Here is a 6000-nt window from a genome sequence, read left to right on the forward strand (position 1 = left end):
AAGCCTGACTCGCGATGGTGACGCCGCATCAAAGCTTCAGAGCCTGCAGAGGCTCTGAAGCTCTTTAGTTTGTTCACAATCAGCTGTTGAAATCTGTCCATCAAAGCAGCAGCCTGACAATGTCCACTAGAGTCCGTCCCCATACACACCCATGTAAAAAATATTTAAAATGTTCAAACTTTACAGCAGAAATTACCTGAGTAAACACACACTTATTGTGTTTTTTTTTAAATAACTCAGCCACGTGGAGTCTTAAAGGTAGAAGATGGATGCTGAACAACACAAGGACCTCCAAAAAGTTGATTCTGTCAGTTCCTTAATCTTAATTATGCAAATTCTCATGACCATTGATCAACAACCACTGACCAAAACCACCAAAACTGACCAAACCATCAAAGCCCACAACAACGTTTCTTACACTCATTTACTGCTTTGTATGAGTAGCTTTGTATGATTCACAAATCAAAATAATCATTACTTTATAGAATCATATACCAGTCCTCTCAGTTCATCCTCTGTCTCAAATGAGCAGTTTTAGCTCATCTTTAAGGTAATGCTCTTCTGATTGGATGCCCCTCATAAACTAAAAGCTTGGTGGGTGGAGCTTCAGTGCCCACCGGCCATATTAGGGATGTGACCTCTATATGACATCAGCGATAAACTGACTGTTTACAGCCGTCTGAGCTCTTTATTAGAAACTTTGGCCATGTGGAACATGAGCAGGAGATGTTTATAACAGGAAACAAGGAGAAGCAGAACAGGCCCATGGTCACATGTCTGATGAACCTTCGCAGGTTTAAGTGTTTCGACTGCTGATGTGGTGGTGGTGTAGCTAAGAGCAGCTCCTGGATTGGTAAACTCCTGTGATGAGAGTTTTGTGTGTCTTTGTTTTGGTGTCTGACTACCTTCAGACCTCCCGATAACCTTCAGAGCAGATCCACACAGAGCCGCGGCTCAGCTTTCACTGTGAGAGCTGACTGAGTAAACAGTGAGATCCAGGAAAGCCGGAGGCGTGAGACCGAGGACGGCAGGGAATATCCAGGGGGAATCCTACCGGCTTGATTTGGCCCAGAGAAGCTTCACTTACAAGATCTGAGTCATCCGATCCATGAATCATCAGCTGGAGCTTTACGCCGTTGCCGCAGAGTCAGCAGGATGGCGGACCGACGGGACAGAAAATCCTGCAGGGAGACAAATGAGCAACACTTTCTTTTCCGCTCCGAGAACTCTAATCTCCTTTAAGGGGACAGTTGGCGAAGCACAGACTCAGCTCTGCTTTTTTATGGAGGGAAGTGAGAGCAGCCACCAGTGCCTGAATAACAGCTGAAGGTTGAAGGATATTTACCAGGCTTGGGCTAAAGACGGGAGGACTCGGCACAGAGCTGGGAAACACAAAAGTTCAAGTACAAAAACGAGTCTAAGTTTCAAAAGCTGAAGAGCTCAGCAGACGTGTCTCAAACAGCAGTCCAAAAACAAAACAGTGCTTAGCCAGTGAACAAACCCGGATAATCTTAAAATGAGCAAAATTCACAAAATGAATAGAACAGAAGGCCTTTGTTAATGTACAGGTGAACGATGCAATGTGAAGCATCTCTCGGAGCGGTGCAGGCATCATGAATCCATATGAATGGAAATAAGAGTTAACATGAGTTAAAATACACGCACATGTATCTCGTAGTCTCTAGTAGTACTGCAGTGTTTAGAGTTTGGACCAAAGTTTTTCTGTCGTCTAAAGGTTTCGGTACGAGAGCTCTCAGAGAGACTTTCCTGTGTTCGCAGAGCGAGGGTTGTTTTTACACAGCAAGCCTGTTTAACCAGATGAGTCGCCCCCTGCTGGCTGTTAAAAGAAGGCACCTTTGTGTTAGCTTCACTTTGGCATCTTTTATACTGTCTCTGTTTGCAAAGAAGAAAACATTGTTCACATTATTGCAATAAAGAAATTACAGGCACCTCTGAATAACTGAGTCCAGTCTTGATTGAAAGGAAGTTTCAAAATAAAAGTCACGCTGATGTTGAAGCAAGGGACAACGCAGGAGTGTCAAAAGCTGCAGTTCCTCTAATGTCCACTTGAGGCTCCGGCAGTGAGTCTGTCCTCGTTAAAACTTTACAGCAGGAATAATCACGTTTACGGCCTGGTACAAAAACAGCCACGGTTTCTATAATAGCTGTGTATTAAGTTTGATAACTAGGGGGCGTGGCTATGTCCACCTTTAATGATCAAGTGAGCAGTGAGTTATTTTTATACAGCTGGACTTCTTTTTGAAGCACAGAAGCCATGAAAATAAAGTGAAAAAATAAAGTAAAGTGCACAGTAGCAGCTGCGGCGATGTTAACCTGCACTCGTGAGAAAAAGCTTAAAATAAACACGAGGCCGGTGGGGAAGTTTGTCTGAGGCCAGGCGAGCCGAGAATCTGATCCGCTGACAGAGGTTTGTTGCTGTTTGACGGACGACAGAGGTCTCAGGTTTGATTCCTGCTAACGACCGTGCACGTCTCCTCGGACGGCCCTTTGTTACCTGATGCGGCCAACAGACGGAAACAAACATAGTGATGTCTCAGCAGACAGAGGAGCGCTTGTTTTGTGCGTCTGTGGCAACGACAGCTGCAGGGACGAGCTGGTGGAAAAGAACAAATTAATTTAACACACAGCCGGTGGGTGGGTGTGGTGGGGTGGGGGTGGTGTTCCCAGTTTCCAGTATCTCTGACCTGCTGGAGCTCCCTCACACTCCCGTTGAAAGTGTTCCAGTCATGACTTTGCGGTTGTGACCTGGACTCGACCCGTCCCACACAGCAGACCTGCGAAAGCCATCAGCTGCTCTCGGTCTCACCGACAGCAACACGGCTGCGACTAAAGGGACGAAACCACCAAGCGGATGGTTACAGCTCCCCACAGAGCCCACACATAAACTTTCTCTTATTTACACAGTGTTCACGCTTCCTTACGGCCTTAATGACAACTCACTAATAATTCTGACTATGATTAATGTGCCTGAAAGACAACATCGGCTCATATATCAGAATATCGGCTCTGATCCTTCGGACTCACCGAGCTGTTGGTGTTTAACTTTAAATCTTTAATTTAATTTGTGTCCCGTTTATTATTTTAGGTTTTGATCTTCCTGTTCAGCTCCAACTCGCCGGACCACCACGCTCCCAAGACATGCTGGGAAAGCAGCAAAGGTCTGTTTCTTTGTGCTGATTGGCTGGCTGCTTGCCTTTGTTTTTATACTGACTAATGAGCCAATCACACGGCTCACTGACACACGCGGGGTGAGGAGCGTGATGAGAAGCAGCTGGTGAAGAAGCAGTACCTCAAGTGTGTGCCTGTCCTCCAGGTGGCGCCAGAGGAGGCGCTCGGGGTCGTTCATCGTGTCCTTCAGGACTGAAGAAGATGCTGTGAATTACTTTTATTGTCATCTGTCATTTATCTTTGCTTTCTACATCATTGTGGAGCCCTTAGTGCACAGTGAGGATTAAATGATGTAAGATGGTTCATTTTGTGGTCGTTTTTTGTGATTTCTCAACTGTTAATTATAATATTTTGTCTCTTTGTGATGTTTTTGGTTCTTTTATGTCTCTGTGGGATTGATTGATTGATTGGCTGATGCTGCATCAGTTTGTTTTCATCTTCTGCCCTTTGGACCATTTTCTACGTGTTTGCAGATATTTTAAACCACTTTGTGGCGATTTTGATGCTGTTTTTGGTTGTTTTGTGTGTTTGTGGGTATTTTGTGTCAGTTTGTGCACATTGAAACTGACATTCTGACTCTGTGCGTGTTTCCAACCCGGCAGAGGCTGAGGTGAAACAAAAACTGTGGTCAGTCAGAAGGAGGAAACACTTTAGTGTAAAAGGCTCCTCCAGTGTTAACCCGTCACCCCACAGCTGTAGTTCCTCCTGTGGCCACAAGGTGGAGGTATATTAAAGCAGCTTTTATGTCTCTCGGTTGTTTCATAGCATCTTCTGTCTTTTTTCTCTAATTTTATATTATTTGACGTCATTTTGGCGCTTTTGCTCCTGCTTTTGTCACTTCTGGTCATCCTTTAAGGTTTTGTGATTTCACATCATTTTACGGTCTTTTCGTGTGTGTAATTACATCTGTTTTTGGACAGTTTTTGGTTTTATGTCTCAGTGCCTTTTTGGAGGTAATTTCACGTGACTTTGTGTCCATTTCACTTTTGTCTTGGGGGAATTTCATCGCTCTTTGAGGTCATTTTGTTATTTTGTGTCCACATGTTGCATCTTTTTGGCCAACTGTTTGTCATCTCACATCATGTTCTGACCTGAAGTGACATTTATGACATTTACAATAAAGGACCTTTATTGTAATGTATTTATTGTTGTGCAATTTTACATCAGTTTGTGGCTTTTGATTTCTTTTTGTTTGTTCTGATTGTGATTTTGTTGTTTTTTCATGGTAAATGGCCTGTATTATATAGCGCTTTACTAGTCCCTAAGGACCCCAAAGCGCTTTACATATCCAGTCATCCACCCATTCACACACACATTCATCACATTTTAATAACTGCATTGAAAGTTTTGACATGCTTTTGTAATTTTACATCCTTTGTGCACATTGTTATGTTTGGTTTGTGTTGTTTTTGTCAAGGTTTTTTGTTTAATTGTTGTGTTAATTAAAAAAACAAAAGATCCCTGAAGAAGAAACATAGATGTAAAAACTTTCTGGTTTCTGTTGAATGAAACTTTGATGCTCAGTGTGAGCTGAATCCCTGCAGTGTGTCTCAGGTGCAGACCCTCGCTGTCTCCAGGTGACTGTGCTGTACTTCTGTCTCTCGGTGTCTTCGCCGTCTGCTCTGATTATGAAGCTGCTAAAATCTTGTTTTTTTTTAATCTGAAGTTCACTGAGTTTGTGTTTTTTACATAAAATGATTCTTTGAAGCACAAAAGCTTTGATTTGATTAACTTGGGTTTACTGACCCTTTAAGTGATGCAACTTTTTGAGTCTCTCTTTGAACCCTAATTGGCTGCTGCAGAGTGAAGGAGGTAAACAACAAGTAAACAGTGTGTGTGTGTGTGTGTGTGTGTGTGTGTGTGTGTGTGTGTGTGTGTGTGTGTGTGTGTGTGTGTGCTTATTGGCAGGTACCTGAGGACCTGATTGATGCCAGCGGCCCCCCGCGACAGCAAAACTGTGGCAGCAGCGCTCTGATTGGTGGGCTCTTCCCTGGTCTGTGCATGCTCATTGGGGACGCTCTGGCCTGTGTCCATCGCTACAGTGTGAACACACACACAGACACACACAGACACACACACACACACACACACACACACACACACACACACACACACATATCTGTCTGCCCTTCTGAGGACCGACACTGAAGGCTGATGAACTCCTAACAAATATTTACACAAATCTCTGATTTTTAAACCAGTTTTAAAAATGTTTAAAAGAAAAACTTCTATCTAAATGTTCTTCTAAATATATGTTTTGAGTAGTGCTTTCAAAACCTTCCTTCCTTCGTTTCCTTGTTTCTTTTTGTCTTTTTCTTTCCTTCCTTCCTTCCATCCTTTCTCTGCTCCTTCGTCCCTTGAGTCCTGTCTTCTTTTTGTAAATGACACTCTGTGAGGTGGGGAAGCTGTTTTATGGTGACTCTGTCGTGACTGCAGGTTTCAGACGTTTGCTCTACATTTCCGACCAGGAAGTTTCATCCATCTTTTATATACAGTCTGTGATGATGACATCATCCTCCTTGTGGCGTTCGTAGATGTCGTTCAGTCGCTGCTCCATTTTTAAAGTCTGCACGTTTGTGTTCTTTGAACGCTGCAGCCACGCGTCCTCTCACACCAGCTGTTACGTATCACCAAACTCCACCCACCTCCAGTGTTAGACACACAGTGGAGTAACACATTAAACATTGTTGTGCATTCTCTGAATAGCTCGATTTTCTTTCTTTCGCTGCTACTACTACTACGGTTGCCATGAGGACCGGCGTTGTTGGCTCGCCGGTTGCCCCTTCAGGCTTGGCTGCTGTTCAGACACTC

At 43.8% G+C, this 6000-nt stretch overlaps 1 long non-coding RNA gene across 1 annotated transcript; it reads right to left on the reverse strand.

Moving 5' to 3' along the window:
- Positions 1-1393: 1393 nt before the first annotated feature.
- LOC120738403 lies at positions 1394-3391 on the reverse strand. The gene is made up of 2 exons (XR_005696969.1): positions 2706-3391; positions 1394-2614 (listed from the first exon to the last, which is right to left on the reverse strand). It is a non-coding gene; the product is annotated as an uncharacterized LOC120738403 (long non-coding RNA).
- Between the last annotated feature and the right edge of the window lie 2609 nt (positions 3392-6000).

This window comes from Simochromis diagramma, unplaced genomic scaffold (assembly GCF_900408965.1).
Source record: "Simochromis diagramma unplaced genomic scaffold, fSimDia1.1 OVJJ01000031.1, whole genome shotgun sequence".
Lineage (NCBI taxonomy): Eukaryota > Metazoa > Chordata > Actinopteri > Cichliformes > Cichlidae > Simochromis > Simochromis diagramma.